At 48.2% G+C, this 18,461-nt stretch overlaps 1 long non-coding RNA gene across 5 annotated transcripts in view; it reads right to left on the reverse strand.

The window, feature by feature from the left end:
- Positions 1-6,754: 6,754 nt before the first annotated feature.
- LOC122696977 overlaps positions 6,755-18,461 on the reverse strand; it is a 57,747-nt gene continuing 46,040 nt past the window's right edge. For 2 of the 5 annotated variants that reach the window (XR_006341969.1, XR_006341970.1), the window contains one exon: positions 14,343-17,625. This is a non-coding gene — a long non-coding RNA (uncharacterized LOC122696977). Of the gene's footprint in view, positions 7,204-8,725; positions 9,608-9,783; positions 9,852-14,342; positions 17,626-18,461 lie in introns of those variants that run through there. The other 3 variants (XR_006341972.1, XR_006341971.1, XR_006341967.1) reach the window with 3 other exon arrangements.

Here is an 18,461-nt window from a genome sequence, read left to right on the forward strand (position 1 = left end):
CTCCTCAGACAACCATTTTGCCTTTTTGCATTTCTTTTCCATGGGGATAGTCTTGATCCCTGTCTCTTGTACAATGTCACGAACCTCCGTCCATAGTTCATCAGGCTCTCTGTCTATCAGATCTAGTCCCTAAAATCTATTTCTCACTTCCACTGTATAGTCATAAGGGATTTGATTTAGGTCATACCTGAATGGTCTAGTGGTTTCCCTACTTTCTTCAGTTTAAGTCTGAATTTGGCAATAAGGAGTTCATGACCAGAGCCACAGTCAGCTCCCGGTCTTGTTTTTGCTGACTGTATAGAGCTTCTCCATCTTTGGCTGCAAAGACTATAATCAATCTGATTTTGGTGTTGACCATCTGGTGATGTCCATGGGTAGAGTCTTCTCTTGTGTTGTTGGAAGAGGGTGTTTGCTATGACAGTGTGGTCTCTTGGCAAAACTCTATTATCCTTTGCCCTGCTTCATTCCGTACTCCAAGGCCAAATTTGCCTGTTACTCCAGGTGTTTCTTGACTTCCTATTTTGCGTTCCAGTCCCCTATAATGAAAAGGACATCTTTTTTGGGTGTTAGTTCTAAAAGGTCTTGTAGGTCTTCATAGAACTGTTCAACTTCAGCTTCTTCAGCGTTACTGGTTGGGGCATAGACTTGGATGACCGTGATATTGACTGGTTTGCCTTGGAAACGAACAGAGATCATTCTGTCATTTTAAAGATTGCATCCAAGTACTGCATTTCAGACTCTTTTGTTGACCATGATGGCTACTCCATTTCTTCTAAGGGATTCCTGCCCACAGTAGTAGATATAATGGTCATCTGAGTTAAATTCACCCATTCCAGTCCATTTTAGTTCACCAATTCCTAGAATGTCGACATTCACTCTTGCCATCTCCTGTTTGACCACATCCAATTTGCCTTGATTCATGGACCTAACATTCCAGGTTCCTATGCAATATTGCTCTTTACAGCATTGGGCCTTGCTTCTATCACCAGTCACATCCACAGCTGGGTAATGTCTTTGCTTTGGCTCCATCCCTTCACTCTTTCTGGAGTTATTTCTCCACTGATCTCCAGTAGCATATTGGGCACCTACTGACCTGGGGAGTTCCTCTTTCAGTATCCTATCATTTTGCCTTTTCATACTGTTCATGGGGTTCTCAAGGCAAGAATACTGAAGTGGTTTGCCATTCCCTTCTCCAGTGAACCACATTCTGTCAGACCTCTCCACCATGGCCCGACCGTCTTGGGTGGCCCCACACAGCATGGCTGTTTCACTGAGTTAGACAAGACTGTGGTCCTGTGATCAGATTGGCTAGTTTTCTGTGCTTATGGTTTTAGTGTGTCTGCCCTCTGATGCCCTCTCGCAGCACCTACCATCTTACGTGGGTTTCTCTTACCTTGGACGTGGGGTGTCTCTTCACGGCTGCTCCAGCAAAGCGCAGCCGCTGCTCCTTACCTTGGACGAGGGGTATCTTCTCATTGCCACCCCTCCTGACCTTGAACGTGGAGTAGCTCCTCTCGGCCCTCCTGTGGGGAAAGGGGCAGGGCACAACTTTTGAAAGAATGACATAGCCCGAGGACACAACACAAACTGATTAGAATCAAATGGGACCAAGATGGTGGACAAGACTAGACCTTGGTCCTCAATCAGCAAGTGAAATGACACACCCAGAGGTGCCATGACAGTTCCAAGGCCCTGTCAAAGACCAAGGAGTGGGCGGTGGCCCAAATCCTGGAAATTTCCACCCCTTCCCCAAAATAGTTGGAATAATCCTCCCACTCATTAGCATACGAAATTACCCAACCTATAAAAACTAACCATGCCACATTTCACCACACTTGCCCTTTGCGATGGCCCACACACTGTCTGTGGAGTGTGCTTCTTTATGAATCTGAATAAATCCACTTCTTACCTATCAGTTTGTCTCTCACTGAGTTCTTTCTGTGATGAGACATCAAGAACCTGAGCTTCATTAGGTCCTGAAACCAGGTACTATAGGTTTTGGCCAGGTTCAAGTCCTAGCCACATGTGTTTGAGTCTCAGTCACGTGGGTTTGAGTGCCAAACTGGGTTTTGGTTGGGTTTGAGACCCAATCTGAGGTAAATGATTTTAATGGGAATGCTTCACATTCTCCATTTGTAGCCTGCTTGGTGACTGATCCTATGTTAAATAGAGTAGAATCTCTGTAGATCACAGAGTGCACATATTAGGTATTATTTGATGTGTTTTTGACTTAGAGGAAAAAGGCAAGTCACATCTGAAGATGAACGGCAGTGTAAGATAGTGGTTAAGTAGAGACTCCAGAGCCACATACCAAGAATGTGTCCTCACACAAGTTACTTCACCTCTCAGTGTCCCAGTTCCCTCACCTATACAATTGGACAACAACAGCAGAATCTAACTCCTAAGACTGGGCTGAGGCTCAGCTGAGTGAAAATTTTGTAAAAGAATGCCTGACTCATGCAAAGCACATTATAAACTTCTGTTAAATAAAGGAGACATCCAAGAGAAAGAAAAAACAGCAACAATTAGGAAATACATCACAAGATAGTGCTGACTGATTCCAATTTTGCCAGTGTACTACACCTCACCTCATCCCACCCCACCATTTTAATGTTAATTGCTTATTTTCATGTACTATGTGCAGAGAAAATAGCTGGTATAATGGGGGGTGGTTTAGAATTTGGGGGGAGTTTATTGTATGTGAATTCTAAACATGTATTTGAAAAAAAAGTGTTCTCAGTTTGTAGGGTACAACATATATTAGTTAAAGCTTAACTTTGTCACTCAAATCCTCTATTATTTTCATTATTTTTCTACTTCACTTGCAGATTTTGGAGACTTCATCCATGGCAATCAGTCAGTTCAGTTCAGTTCAGTTACTCAGTTGTGTCCGACTCTTTGCGACCCTATGACCTGCAGCACACCAGGTCTCCCTGTCCATCACCAATCCATGGCAATAGATTTGTTCCTTTATCCTTGATTTCCACTAACATTTGCTTTATATATTTTTAAATTTGACTGTTAAAAATCATAGATGTTAAAAATTTTTGTTAAGACCTTAACTTTTTTCAGTGAATCTTGTTTCTTTTAGGGCTTTTTGCCTTGAATTCCAAATTATCTAATGCTAATATACTTGTTCTACTTTTGTTATCATTTGCTTGGTATATTTCCCCCATCTATTCATATTCAAAATGTTCTGCCACTTGGTTTCAAACGCATCTGTGTAAACAGTATATAGCCGGATTTTGCCCTTTAATGGAAGAACCGTCTCTTTTTTCGTGTAATATTAATGATAGTTGCAGACTTACCCTGTCATTCTATGCTTCCCCTTTACCATGCTTTCTTTTTCTTTTTAAAAAATCTTTTCTTCATGCTTTTTCTTAGATTAAGTTTTTTGCCCTTTTCATTCACTCTTGTGATTTGGAAGTTGATTTTCCAATATCCCATTTTCTGTTCTTAAATTTGAATCCTATATTCTTAAAAAAAAAAAAAACACATTTATTTTTGGTGTTAGTTGTGGCACACAGCATCTTTGCTGTGGCCCGGGGGCTTTTTAGTTGAGGCGTGCAGGCTCAGTAACTGCCACACGAGGGCTCCCCAACCAGAGATTGAACCTGGGTCCCCTGCATGGGAAGGTAGATTCTTAACCACTGGACCACCAGGGAAGTCCCAAATCCTATGTTCTTTAACTCACAATTTTCTATCAATGTCTAGAGATGATTAGGAAATTCTTTCTCCATTAATACACGTTAACATTCTTTTTCCTCCCCCATGTTTAGATCTTCCAGGTAGATTATGGATCCAAAGTGTTGTTTTTGAAATGTTTACATTATGCCTCAATAATTTAGACTTCACTAATAGTTTTACTAATTTCTTTGCTCACCACAGTTTTAGCATCCCACGTCTTCCTCTTTCTTGCATCCACTTATCTTAATTGAAGCATCTCTCCTAGGAATTCTTTAGAGAAAATGAGGGTGGCAAACTTTCTCCTTATAAAACAAAAAATGTCTTAAACATCCCTCCCACTTGAATACTTCCTCTCCCTTTGGAACTTGGAGATAGTGCCCCATTGTCTTTTAACATCCAGTCTCATGCCAGTATAAAATATTGTGTTAATGACCTGCTTTTTCCTCTCTGGAAACTTCCAGATATTTTTTTCTTTATCTTTGGTGATCTGAAATTTCACCAAAATGTGTCTAGGTATGAGAATTTCTCCCCCCCAACCCCCTTGGGAACATTCAATCTAGTAATTAATTTCTTTCTTCAACAACTGGAAAATTTTCTTTTATTAGTTCTTCAATTACTTTCTCTCTTCTATTCTCTTAAGCTATATCCTTTTGTAATGCCTATTAGACAAATGGTTCTTAACTTTCCTCTCAGACTTTCCGTCTCTTTATGGTTTTCACTGTGTTTAAGAAGACTTCTTCAGCTCAGTCTTTCTAATAATCAGATCACTAAATTTATCTCAGACCATCTACTGAGATTCAAATTCTGACGATCAGTTTTAAAATTTTTAAAAAATACCTGGTTGGTTTTTCAAATGGACTTTATTATTATTTTTCATCTCTTGAAAATAACTATTCTGCAATTCAAGTGATCTTAACAAAGACAGTTAAAAAAACAAAACCAACAGTTTTTTGTTCTGTTATCTCTATTTCTTTCGGCGTTCACTCTTCTACATGTTGAGTTCAGGGCTTTACTATCCAATACTGTATCTGCTTTCTATTTAAATTAAATTAAGACAAAATTAAATTTAAAATTCAGTTCCTCAGTTGAAGCAGCCACACTCAGGTGGTCACTAGCCACATGTGGCGTGCGCTACATGTTGGACAGCTCACATCCAGAGCACTTCTATCATCACAGAAGGTTCTATTGGACAGGACTGGCTGTGCAACACAATTTCTCTGAACCATGGTTTTATTTTCCCTTTCCCCTTAGAGATTCTTGGTGTTTTGCTCATTTTTGTGTTGGAGAATATCTGTTTGCCAGTTTTGTGTTCACTATAGCCTTGTCACTGGTTATTGAGGGTGGGAGAGAGAGGAGTGGCCTGCTAGCAGCTTTTCTTCTGAATGAGGACTCCCTACTTCCCTTTCAGAGTGTCAGTAGCTGCTTGGAACGTTGCTCTGCCCCTCTAGAACCCCTGCAACCTGGGGCAAATCCTCTACTGTGAACTACTGAACACAGATCAGGAAGCAGAAAGGAACACTTCTGGGACCTCCTCTGGTTATTTTGAGTCTGTTGTCTCAGGCTTAGAGCTCCCCTCTGACCCCTGTCTCCCAAACCACTTTTCCCTCCTCTGTGGCCTTCTCCTTCATACGTATTAGCTTGGTTTCCTCCAGTCTTATTCCTTTATAGCTTTGATGCTATTTGTTCTTTATCTTTCTGGCACCCAACATTTCTGATAGGCTGAGCATTCTCTTTTAGTTTTCTCACACTATAATATAGTTTGTTTGTTTTCTTGTAGCTTCCTGTCGTTCTGTGGATTGGGGCAGGAGAAAGGGTCTTCTGCCAGGTTGACCCAAACTTTAACAATGCCTTTGTATCAGCATCATTTTGCTCTTTTGTAGACCCATTTCATAACTAATACTTCCCTAAACCTGGGGTTCCCAAATTCAGACAGGTCCTGGTTGCATTAGAATCGCCTGAGAATCAATGGGCCCCACTCTTTGGGGATTTGAATGCATAGCTCACTGTGGGAAGCTTCAGCCTACTTAGTGGGATGGGTGGAAACTGGACTTCGATCCTGGAGACAAGCCACTTACTTTGCAGGCTAGTTTGTGTCCAATGCCCAAATGGCCAAGATCTCTCATAGTCAAATGACTGTTTCTGGGAGTGAATGGGGCACTGAGTGTGTGCAGAGATGGGGAACATAAGGAACCTCTTCCTCCTTGAACTGAAGGAGGGTGAGAAGTTACAAAACCCTCTGAGGATAACTTAAGGACAAGAGAGATACAATACGTGCAACTGAATGAAATTGAAATGAAGGATTGCTGTAGGTCCCCCTCCCTCCCACAGTGATATCAACTCTGCAAACCCCCAAAATCAAAATGGGCCAGAAAATTCCCCCATCTAGAGATTTTTTTTTAAAGCTTTAATTGCTATCCTACTGAGGGGCCCAACTCCAGCTTTGAGGAGATATATTTACTGGTTAGATTTACAGTAATGATTATTATTGTTACTGTTAAGAAGAATCCACTCATTGTCTCCAGTGAACTCACAACGCTGCATAAACATGACCTCATTTCTCCTCTGAACGGGGCAGGTATTGCTAACTCTGTTTTCCTAAAGGAGGACGTGGAGGTCCATTGCAGTCCAACGCCTTGAGCAAGGCCACACATCAAGAGAGGGAGGGGAAAAGCAAGCAGGCCCCAGGCCGCTTGCATTGGGGTCCCAGGGTTCTCTGCGCTGGTCTAGACTCCCTTGTCTGGTCAGTCCCCTCGACTTCCTTTGTGGCCACAGATCCGGTTCCAGGGTCGAAGGGGATCAGAGCCATTGGAGTCATGGACATCAGATACCACAAGAGGAATAATTATTACTTTTCATAGGCTCAGCCAAGTCTAGACTCCAGGCTCAGCAATCAAAATCGTCCCTGGTTCATCTCCAGTTTCACTAGGCTCCAACTTAGCTGACTTCTCTCCTGGCTTCTCCATCAAGGGACACAAACACTTCACCCCTGGATCCGTTCAGACCAGAAGTTGTATTCACACTGCATTTGTTCTTCTGCCCCTTGTGGACAGAAGACAGAAGGTCTGCGGCCTGCGTGTTCTTTGGGTCAGTTGCAGTGCCTGTTGCCCACTGTGCTTTCTTGGGGCTTTTGCTTCTGCCATTCCCTAAGCCCTGTCCTAGAAGACATTTCCCCCTTTCTACCCTCTAGTCTTCCTAACCAAGAAGACTTCCTTTGATTTTCCAGAGGGGTCCCTCTCCCTCTCTGAGCTCCTGCCATCCTTATTTATTCACTCTACAGATAATTATTCAGAGCCGGCTATATGGTGGGCACCAGGGGAGGTAATGCAGATACAACGGTGAACAAGCCACGCACTGTCCCTGCTCTCATGGGGGAGATAGGACAAACAAAAGTAAGGAACTCTGTATGTCAAATATTTATGAGTTGTCATAAGGGTGTATGAAAAGGCTCCAAAACATATCCAATACTTGCCAGTGTCTCTCCGTCTTCTGTTTCGTCCAAGAAAAAGCTTGGCTTACCTAGGTACATAAAAAAATTCCACGTGTCAAAGACAACATAAAAGCAAAGTCTCAGTTTTACACAATAATAGCATTTTAGTGGAAACCAAAGAAGTACAAAATGAAAATATATGATAAATATGGTCTGATTCTTAAGATTGGTTCATGCAGTCTGTATTGGAGTTTCTTTTTACAACTTAACTTATAAATTAAGAATAATTGGTTTTTCTCTCACTCTACTATACACACACATATATGTGTATATATTTAAATAAAAGTAAAGCCAAAGTTCTAAATAAAAGGAAATCTTTTAAAAAAGCTTCCCTTGACTAAAGGCTGGTGGATGGTGGACAAGAGCAGAGAGGCACACCTAAGACAAGACAAGCTCACCGAGGCCGTGGGGGCCACGCTGAGTCGCTGGATCTCATCCTCAGAGCAGTGGGAAGTCATTGCAGGGTTTCACAGGGAGACATGATCTGATTTATACTTAATGACAGAAATCCTCAGTGGGATGGGGGTGGGGAGGGGAAACCTCGCCCCCCTTTCCTGAGGGACACTTGACAGGATCTGGAGACGTGTTTGGTCGTCACAGCTCGGGCGGGGGTGCTCCTGGCATCCAGCGGGTAGAGGCCAGGGTGTTGCTGCACGTCCAACGAGGCACAGGACAGCTCCCCCCAACACATGTCAAGAGAGCTGAGGTTGTGAAACTCTGTTTGAAGATGACTCTGGCTGCCATGTGAAGAACAGGCTCTCAGACCCCAAGAGTGGAATTAGAGAAACTACTTGAAAGGCCACTTAACGTCATATAGCTATTACACTGATCTGCTGGAAACGTCTCTCCATGTATGCCAAACCTCATCTTCCGGGGTCTGGGGACTCTGCGTTCTGTTGGGTGATGGACAGCCAGCCAGCGCTACTCATCTTCACAAGAAGCCCCTTTGCATTTTAATAGGGGCTTTCTGATGACAATGCCATAACCTGTGAGAACAGTCAGCCTTAGCTGAGCAGGAGAGGAGCCACTCTGAGGCATCACTGTGCAGGGGCCATCTGCTCTGTCCGGGAGGACGCGGGGTCGCAGAGACTAGCTTCCACGCCCTCTCCCCCGCTAGTCACAGCTGTGACCTTGTCATGACAGCTGCAGCCAGCTCAGCGTTCCTCTCCTCCCTGACCTCCTGAATGCCAGGCAGGCCTATATGGGGTTTGCAGAGGATCTGGGCGCCCAAGACATGTGATGCCCAGCACTTACAGTGAAGTTTATGAGTATTTACACCAGGCATGAGAACCTATCATTTACTGCCTTGCCATGTAAATCAGTAGAGTTAAAGGGCTCTGCTCTTGCCCCTGCCCCCAGCTTGAGGTTGGTTTTAAGATTTCAGAAAGGCATGACTGAGCAGTGGTGACCGTGGGAGGTCTGTGGAAGAAGCATCTCCAGAGGAGCGGGGCAGGGGGTGGGGGTGGCCCAGTTCCTCCTCAGGGGTGGGACGGGACAAGCAGGTAGGACAGTTTGTCTTCTGGGCCCCAGTTATGAACCAGTCTTCTCCCACTTCCAGAGAGATTTTCTGCCTGTGTGAGGGGGCGGGAGTGTCATGAAAACTTTGAAGAAAGCTATAGAAAACCTCTCTCTGGAAAAATGAACACCGGGGATAAAAACCCGTGTACAGTACCAGAGATTCCCAGATCCCCTCGCAGCCAATCCATGACCTTATGAACTGATTCACACCAAAATGCAAATTACTAACAAGGTTCAGTATATTTCCATTTTAATGGGGAGTAAAGCCCTGAAGCCACACTGGATTTCTTACGAGGGGAGCTGCTCCATCAGTGGGTTGAGACACATTCTAAAGCAGATGGGAGGCATCTCCTAGCTTCTGAATTCTTCCCAAATCCCTGCTGTACCGACATAGAAAACTGGGTTTGGAGGAGGAGAAGGAACAGAAGGAAGAAGGGGAACAGGGGCCGTTCTTAGGCTAATTTGGAATCAAAAGGCCACCTGAAACTGGACCCAATGGGGCTTGTTGGGAACCCACACCAGATATTCCTGGTCAGCCCAGGGCATCTGATCTTGTTAATGGGCCAATAAAAATTAGGGGGACAAAGGCTAAGCCCTGGCAGCTCAAATGAATCTCCTCTGCAAGAGGGAGCAATCTCGTAAAGAGTCATAACCAAGCAAACGGAGGACTCATTGTGTTTCATTAACTTTAATAGTGCTCGTTAGGTTGGCTTCCAAGGGCTGTGGGACAGGAGAGAGAAGGCCAGACTCATCATCAGGGCTTGAGAGCAGGCGGGCTCGCGTGGACTCCCCCCTCGGCCCCCAGTGCCGAGCTGAAAGTGGCTGCTCTTTGTACCCTTACAGACTCCCCAGCCCAGCACGACATCCTGGCCACACAGGCAAGGAGCCCAGGCCTCAAGGACTCTTAATTCTTTCCTGTCGGGGTAGAGAAAGACAAGGACAAAGAGCTGGATGCAAACCATCTCTGTGCTTGGGCCAGCCACCACCTGGCTCTGGGTGCCCACTTAGAGGCCTCTCCCAGGAACATCCAAAGTCGAACTCCAATGCCTACAAGCCCCCACTTGAAGAGTCCCAGCAGCCCAGAGCCTGACCTGGGGGCCACTGTCACTGCGAGCCACGGTGCTGATCTCCTCCTTCTTCTCTACCCCAGATGCATCCACTGCCAGGAAAATAATAATAATAATAATAGAAAACAAACAAACAGGGCCAGCAGCAAACACATCACCAAACAAGCCCGCCTCACATTGTCCTCTGTGGTTGCCGGGGCTGGGAGCCAGAGGCTGCTGGCCTGGAAAAGTGCAGACAGCTCCCTGAGCACAGCACCAGGCCGAGCCTCCTCCCAGGGCGGGCTCTGCCTTCCCCCTCCCCTGCTGCCTCTCCTCCTTCTCCATCTTTTCTTCCCTTCTAGCCATCATTTCCCTCCCCTTCACCAGTTTCTGTGCCCCCTTTCTGCTCTCTGTTCTCTTCCTGCATCCTTGATGAGATAAAGTCGCTAAACACTGAAGAAGTCCCACAGAGCACATAAGTATCCAGGGTATGGAAAGGTAGCTCATGACAGGAGCCAGCCCTGCTGCTGCCTTGCTTAAAGTCCTCCGGGTTCCCGGAGCCAGGACACCAGGATCGACCCGTTAGCCCCGGCTGGGAACAGGCTCTTCACCACCCCACCTTTCAGATCTTCCTCTCCAGCCCCTTAAACCCGTGTCAAACCCTAGTCAAACCACATTAATTCCTGGCAGACATTCCCCCTCAAATCCTTGCTCACCTTGTTTCCACCACCTGGAAAGCCCTCGCCATCTTCGCCCAACTCCGTGTATAGAAAGTCTACCTATTCTTTGGGGGTCGTCTTTAAAACCTCTCCTCGTCTGAGTCGTTCCCCAAGCTTCCAGCTGGAATTAATCTGTCTCTTTTAATGCTTTCATTAGAATTTTATGTTGGCACCTCCGTATTTGGGTATTTACCATGTTCTGCCTTTTTTAAAAAAAAAAAATTTATTTTGTGTTGGCTGCCCTGGGTCTTTGTTGCTGTGTGAGGGCTTTCTCTAGTTGCGGGGAGTGGGGGCTACTTTGCGGCCGCAGTGCGCGGGCTTCTCACTGAGGCGGCTTCTCTTGTTGCAGAGCGCAGGCTCCAGGGTGCGGGCTCGGTGGTTGGGGCACATGAGCTCAGCAGTTGCTGGCTCAGCTGCCAGCATGTGGAATCTTCCCAGAGCAGGGATCGAACCCATGTCCCCTCCATTGACAGGAAGATTCTTAACCAGTGGACCACCAGGGAAGTCCCATGTTCTACCTTATATTCTAATTATTTAGAGGCACATTTCGCTCTCCTACGTAATTATGAACTTTAAAAGAAAAACCATGCCATCTCTGAATGCCTGTATCTTTTAAGTTCCTGGCACGTAGCAAGTGCACAATGAATGTCAAACTGATTAAAAATGGAAATCTGTGGTTATTCAGAAACACACAATTAATTTCACATTTTAACTTCATCAATGTGGGAGTATCTCATTTATAATAATTTCATTTGCAGATTGTCTGAAGCGCTGGGTGCCTTGGGAAGGCTCCCCAAGGTTTGGCTTCAGGACTTCACCAAAGACTGGAGGATGGTATGATAGACGGCGGCACCTACTGGTGAAGGGTAACATTACAGCTTGGGTCTGGCGAAGAGAAGCAAGGGAGTTTCTCCGTCAATCCCAGCAGGACCGGACCAGGGCCGGGACGGGTGGGTAAGGGCAGGAGAGGACTAGCAGGAGTTCCCCTCTCTCCTCAAGAGCCCTCAGGCCCAAGTCAAGGTCAGGACTTCTTCAGGCTCCTGCAGACAATTGTTGCAGGACCAGGGTGAGACACCAAGGAGTCCCAGCCTGGCGGTGATGCCCGTTAGCTTCGCTGAGCAAGCTCGCCAAACGCCCAGGACAGAGGGGAAGTGGTGGCATGAAGAAGGGAGAGCCTACCACCAAACAAGGGAGGCGCCCTCTCTGAGGGCCTCAGCACTCAGCTTGAGGACAGGCGGCAGAGATGCCAACCCCTTCCTCGCTACGGGTTTTCGGCTTCTTCTAAATGGATTCTCAGTCCTGTAAGGGCCCTTCTTGGAAAATAGAACAATAGAAGCTAATGGGGGAACCGAGTTTTGCTTTACAGCAATTCACCTTATAAGTTGGTTCGCGAGTACCTTGAACTTTGCCCCAATACCTCCATCTCCACTCATCCTGGCTTTAATCCAGGATACCTGTAGCAAGGCCTCCTCCATCTCTCCATCTTCTCCTCTGGGGAGAGCTGGGGCAGCAGAGCCATGAGGAAACAGGGCAGGCGGAGCAAAGCCGAACCGGTGCTCAGCCAAGTTCAGAAGTTCAGCCAGTGTCCCTGTAGCCCCTCCTTTGCCATGGCACTGTTAGAGCTTCAGCAGATAACTAACATGTTAACTCACAAAGGAGTCATCTCTCACAGGGATATTTGTATTTGGGACCCAAGAAATACAATTTTAGCTCAAAGGAGTTATCTTCTAATGGTGACATTTGAAGCATCAGTATGAAAGATCTCTGATGAAGGGGTAGAGACGATGAGGGTTCGCCCTCCTGAGTCTGCTTCCCCAGGGTTCAGCGAGGGAACCTGCCAGTAGACCCCACCCGCCTCATCCATCTTGGCCCCAGGCCTCGGATCATTGCTTCTCTCCCCAGTTTCTTGCCTCTGGCTGCTTTACGCAGATTGTCATCATCCAGTTCTCCAAACCTTTGGGGAGACCTCCAGTCCTGGCTTGGAAGGTTCCAGCTCGGATTCTTTGCCTTCCAGAATCTCAGAGTCTCTGGCCAGAAGAGCCCCTCCCAGGGTCTCCTGCACCTCTGTGCTCTCTCCTCAGGCTGGCCTCTCCACCCACCCCTGACTTCCATGCTGAGCCTCCCTTTAACACCTTCTGCTGCCACCAGTCCTTTAGGCAACACAGCTCGGGGCTGGTGGGAGGCAGGGGGACAGGTCAGGGGCGCACTGCCCCCCTCCTTGGGGCTCCCAAGAGCTCGCCATTCCTCCATTCATTCGGCAAACACTCACTGAGCACGACTATGTGCCAGACATATGCTCGGGGCTGGGGATACAAGGTCCTGCCCTCAAACGTCTGACAGATACTGAAGAGAAACCATTAAAGCGCAGCACACCCAGGGCCATCCGGGTAGGTTTCAAGGGCCACTGAGCACCACGCCTGTGGGGGCCACAGGAAGACCTCATAAACAAGGTACATCTAAACCGGATCTCGAAGGGCAGTAGCGGTTTCCCAGCTGTCAAGGCCATGGTATGTGGCAGGCTGATGTTGCTTGGCTGTGCCAACAGTGAGATCAGAAGGGGGACACGAAGTGTCTTTGGGGAAGAGGGCTCAGGACTGGCACGGAGGCCCGTGTGTGTCCACGGGAGACATGCTGAGCGCCTGGAGGCTGAGGCAGCAGCAACGGGGGTGGAGAGGAGGCGTAGAACTGAGGGAGGTTTCAGATGTTTCGCCCTCAGGATGCAGTGACCTCTCAGATGGGAGAGGAAGAGGGAGTCTTTTCAGACTCTGAGAAAGCCAGCTGGGGCCGCTGAGTGGTCATGTGGCCATTATATGGAGGTCAAGAAGAGGACAGGTCAGGGGTGCGTGCAGAGAGGGACAACGTTCGGCTGGGGTTGGTTCATCTTGAGATCTTGAAAAACACCAGTGGGAATCTCTCTCGGTGGGCAAAAATACAGGGCAAGTTAGGAGAGAGAGAAGAGCGCTAGACATACGGGCCTGAAAACTGGACACATAGAGTTAGAGTTACAAGGAAAGTGGGGGCTAGAGATGTAGATTTGGGGGTCATCACATTGGTGACCGTTGGAGCTGTAATGTCCCACACTGTGGGGTAAACTGCCCCCTTCTTTGTGCTGGACCTTCCACGCGACCTATCTGTGCCCTCCAACACGAGCAAGGTCAGAATTTCATCCTCCCATTTTCTAGATGAGAAAGTTTATGCTCCGAGAGGTAAAGAAACTTGCTCAAACTCACCCATTGTTGGGACTGGGATTGAAACCTAGAACCATCTGACTACAGAGCCAGTATTCGTCCCTCCACCCTTGCTGTTCCTGGGTTAGGGTCCCTGAGGAGGTCACACAGGGTGAGAACTGAAAAGAGCCAAGCTAGAAGTGTTTCAGAGGCCAGTGAAGGGGGAGTGACTGGCGAGATACTAGGGGAAAGAAAGGACGCAGGAAGGGAAAAGAAAACATTCAGAGGCTTCCGATGATGCAGAGAGGTCAAGATAGGTATGGACCAGCAGGCATCCTCATACATGGAGATGGGGAAGGTGGTGGAGACCTGGCAGACGGGTTAGAGAGGGCCTGGGCCGGATTGCACAAGGGCAAGGGGTGAAGGAAGCAGGGGAGATGGAGAGCAGGAGCCCTCCTCCTAGAAGTTCAGGAGACTGGGAGGACGAGAGGCAGCAGGGTCTAGGGGAGCTTGCGGTTGCTCCTGTGTTACTCCTGCCGCAGGTTACACTGTGTTTCTAGGAGAAGAAGGAGCCCAGGTGAGGGATTCGGGAAAGGGAGGGGGTAACTGGCAGCACTGGTTCCCTGTCGAGGCAAGACGGCGTGGGATCCTTGTGCATGTATGTGGGGGTTGTTCTTGGTCAAAAGGAGAGACCCCCTCTCCTAGCAGTGGCGGGACAGGGAGGTGGGAGATATGAAGTGCATGTCAGATGGCTTCCGGCTTCTCAAGGAAACAGGAGGTGAGAGCACTGATTGGGACGTAAGGGGCTGAGCCTGGTGGAGCGGCATCCGAAGTGTGGAAGAGCAGCTGTGTTGGAGGTGACAGGGCGAAGGCTTGGGGCAGTTTGGAGACTTGCCTTGTGATGTGGAGAAGTCTGGAACCACACATCAGTGCTCATGCCAATTGGCAGGTTGGAGATTTTTGCTTCCTTCATGAAAGCAGCCAGGGAGCAGGTGGGGAGGAAGCAGGTGGCAAAGTGACTCAGGTGTGGGGGTGGGCAGGGAGGCAGGGCTGGGGGGGGGGACCCTGGGATGAGAGGCCAAGGAGGCTGCCCAGTGGGGAGGTGTGGGCGGCTCAGACCAGGTTCTCCCCGCCCCCAGCAGGTCCTGGCAGGACTGCCAGCAGACCTCTGCACAGAGACAAGACCAGGGGCCTTGGGGAACAAGCTACTCCTAGAATCCCAGGGCCAGAACACACTTTGAGAGAGCGTTACTTCCAATCTTCTGCTTATCTGTCCAAGCGGCTGCTCAGCCATCCTGGGCAGGTGGGAAACAAGGCCTGCCCAGGGTCGACCTGTCCACTGACCTAGCATGTGCCCCACTCCTTTTGTCTATTTCTTCTACTGTTGTTGTTCTGACTGTTCTTTATCTCTGTCCCTGATTTTTGTTTATATTCCTCTCTTGTACCTCTCTTTCTAAGTGTCATTAACATTTACCTCAAATCCCTCCTAATGTCCACGGAACCTACTTGGATGATCGACTCCTGTCTCCTCTGACTTTCTCTGGTACTCTCTGTCTGGATTGCTTGATGTTGCATTCAGATATTATTTTGCATATACAAGCCTTGCCTTCCTGGTGAGACTCTGGGCATTTGGGGATTTGCCTTATGGTACAAAGGGGTCTGAAAGCATACACTGGTGCTGACCTCTTTTTAAAATGAATTAATTTTCGGCTCTGCTGGGTCTTCATTGCTGCAGTGTGGGCTTTCTCTAGTTGCAGCAAGTGGGGGTCTACTCTTCCCTGAGGTGTGCAGGCTCTCGGGCTCGCGGGCTTCAGGAGCTGGGGCTCGGGCTCAGTTGCTCCATGGCACGTGGGATCTTCCCAGACCAGGGATCGAACCTGCAGGTGGACTCTCATCCACTGGATCACCAGGGACGTCCCTGATACACCTCTTTGATTGGGGATCATATTTTCTATTTCTTTTGTACATTCTAGAGGGCCTTGGACAGTGTATACTGGGGAGAAGGATGTGGGATAAGTACCATATGCCACTTGACAGAAGGATTTGTGACTGATCAGATCATGAGGAAAAGGAAAACTGAGAACTGGAAGAGGGGAGATCCGCAGCTCTCAGGGTACAGACTAAGGAGCACTGATCCAGGAGTCAGAAGTCAGAGGAGGGACTTCCTTGGTGGTTCAGTGACTAAGACTCCATGCTCCCAAGGCAGGGGGCCCTGGTCCAATTCCTGGTCAGGGAACCAGATCCCACATGCCACTAAGATCCTCCATGTCACAGCAAAGATCACTGATCCCACATGCCACAGCTAAGACCTGGAACAGCCAAATAGACAATAAAAATAAATATATTTTCTTAAAAAAGACGTCAGGGGAGACATGAATCTTGCTTCTAGCTTTGCCTCTTTACTATGTCGTGTGACCTAGGGCAGTCATGTGACCTCTCAGTCTTCTGAAATCCTACCCCTGTGTGATTCTCCGGGACAAGGGTACTGCCCTGCTACCTCTTGTATGTAAAGGGGCTGATCTACGCTGAATGATTAAATTGTAACAGTGGCAAGAAGATGTTGAGTCGCTGTCTTTTCAGAGGAGGCAGAAAAGAGAATGAGGAGGCCATACACATTTCAGAGTCAAGCCTGCGTCCCAGATCCTGGCTTCATCCGTTCCTAGTCAGTCATCTGGGCGGGCTGACGTTTCTTCGCTTCGGTTTTCCCACCAGCAGAATGAGGTTAGCAGTTCTTGCCTGGTGCGTTTGTGGTGGAGCACCTGGCACATAGGAAAGCTCTGAGTTGATGGTAGCCATGAGTGCTCATTAGAGTGTCTGTGCCTTCTGAAGGCCGGGTGGGAGGTACAAGGTGGTGGGGAAAGAGCTGCTCTACCTGGCAGGTAAGTTTCCTTCCACCCTTCCAGTTTGGAAGCGCTGCTGACAAGGGCAGTGTGCTGGAATGCATGGCATTTTTGGAACCTTCTCAGAAGGAATGTGTGACAGACAGGACTCTATGGAGGGTGGTGAGGCTTGAGCCCAGTTGGCTGCACTCACACTCAGCTGGGTCAGAGTCTGGCCTGCAACAAGACTGCTCCTTCCCAGGCACTACTATACCTTTACCATCAGACATCTGTGGTCCTTGTTCCTTCTGAGAAGTAGTCGAAATAACAGCAATAGCCACCACCTATTGAATGCCTACTGTGTGCCAGGGTTTTCCATTCATTAGCTCATTCAGTCAACACCATAACCCGATGAGGTTTATATTCCCTTCGTCATAAAACTGAAGCTTGCTGAAATTAACTTATCTGAGTCACACAGCTGAGATTTGAACTGCAGTTTTATTTCACTCTAGGGCTGGTGTGATAGATGCCTCACCTATGCAGCTGTAGGCACATACCCATTTTATAGATGTGGAAGATGAGACTCAGCGAAATGAAATAAATTACCCAAAATAGATAGATGGCTGGGATATGGTAGGGCCTGACATTGACCTTGGGGTACTGTTGTTTCAGTACATGCATGTTCTCCATTAAGACTGTATCTTCTGTCAAGATAGAGGCACCAGATTCATTTAACAGATGGGGTAGCTCAGGAGCAGAGAGAGAAAAAGCAAAAGCTCCTGGAAAGAGACTTGGCAGGGGAGGCTAAGTCCCTCCCCTGGCAGAGGCCTGGCAGAGGCATCCTTGGAAGCAGGACGAGAACTGAGAGATACTAGCTGTGGGTCCCCCAGCCCCACCCTTCTCCCTCAACATCTGCAAGAGAAATCAGAATGAAGTGAATGTCAGAGATTTCCTTGAAGGAGAGAGGCACCCAAAAGCAAACTGCCACCTGAGGCGAGTGTAGGAGACCCCAGAGAATGCAGGGACATTTTACCCACCCCACTCCACCCACACCCCACACCCCCCTACCCGCCGCCCCCTTGAGGCCGTGGTATGTGCTGCTGCTTTGTAGAAGCACTTGCAAGAGCCATCTCCTTATTCCTTCCTTGTCACCGTCCGGAGTAACTCTCCTGTTGTGAGCCCCTGCAGAAATGGACAGGACAGAGGGCAATGTGACCCACACCCGGCTCCTATAGACTCCTCTGAAGGGCTGAGGGTAGGCGGGGACTAGAATGGAAGGTGGGGAGCAGGGCAGGGAACTGCCTCTTCTGCCCAGAGGTAGAGAAAGCTCACCTTCCTAGAGGAACAGAGGAATAAACAGAGGAAAGTAATCGGGGTGGGGGTGGGGGGGAGGAAATGAGTAAGAGACACTGAGCCTCCCAGAGATATAGCAGCTAAGGTGGGGCCACACACTTCCCTCCCCGCGAAGCCAGGGCAATGTCCACACTCAGAGGATCAGGAAATCAAGCTGCCCTGGAGAGAAGGTCTGAGTTAAGCTATTGATCTGCTCATGCAGAACCCTCCAAGCCCATCTCACCTGCTTTAGAGACTGGGCAGGAGCCCTCCTCCGTAGGGACCCAGAGGAGCTCACACCAGTGTCCAAATCAAGGCAGAGACAAAGCAAGTGAATTGAAGTGAAGTCGCTCAGTCGTGTCCGACTCTTTGCGACCCCATGAACTGTAGCCTACCATGCTCCTCCATCCATGGGATTTCCCAGGCAAGAGTACTGGAGTGGGTAAAAGCACAGTGCAATCTCCTTTCCCTGCCTGGGGGGCGCTAATCAACCCCCTGTGCCCCCATGTGGATAGGCACCCTCTGGCAACCTCTGATGCTATTTTTTTTTTTAAACCACTCTCCTGTTTGGGGCATAGAGGATGGCAGGTTTGCACTTGTCCTCTAGTCCTACACATAATTGGTGGCAGCAGGCAAAGCTGTTTCAAGGGGAGGGGTTTGCCAGTGGAATGAAGGAGGGAGAGAGC

Source organism: Cervus elaphus, chromosome 7 (genome assembly GCF_910594005.1).
Source record: "Cervus elaphus chromosome 7, mCerEla1.1, whole genome shotgun sequence".
In the NCBI taxonomy this organism is placed as follows: domain Eukaryota; kingdom Metazoa; phylum Chordata; class Mammalia; order Artiodactyla; family Cervidae; genus Cervus; species Cervus elaphus.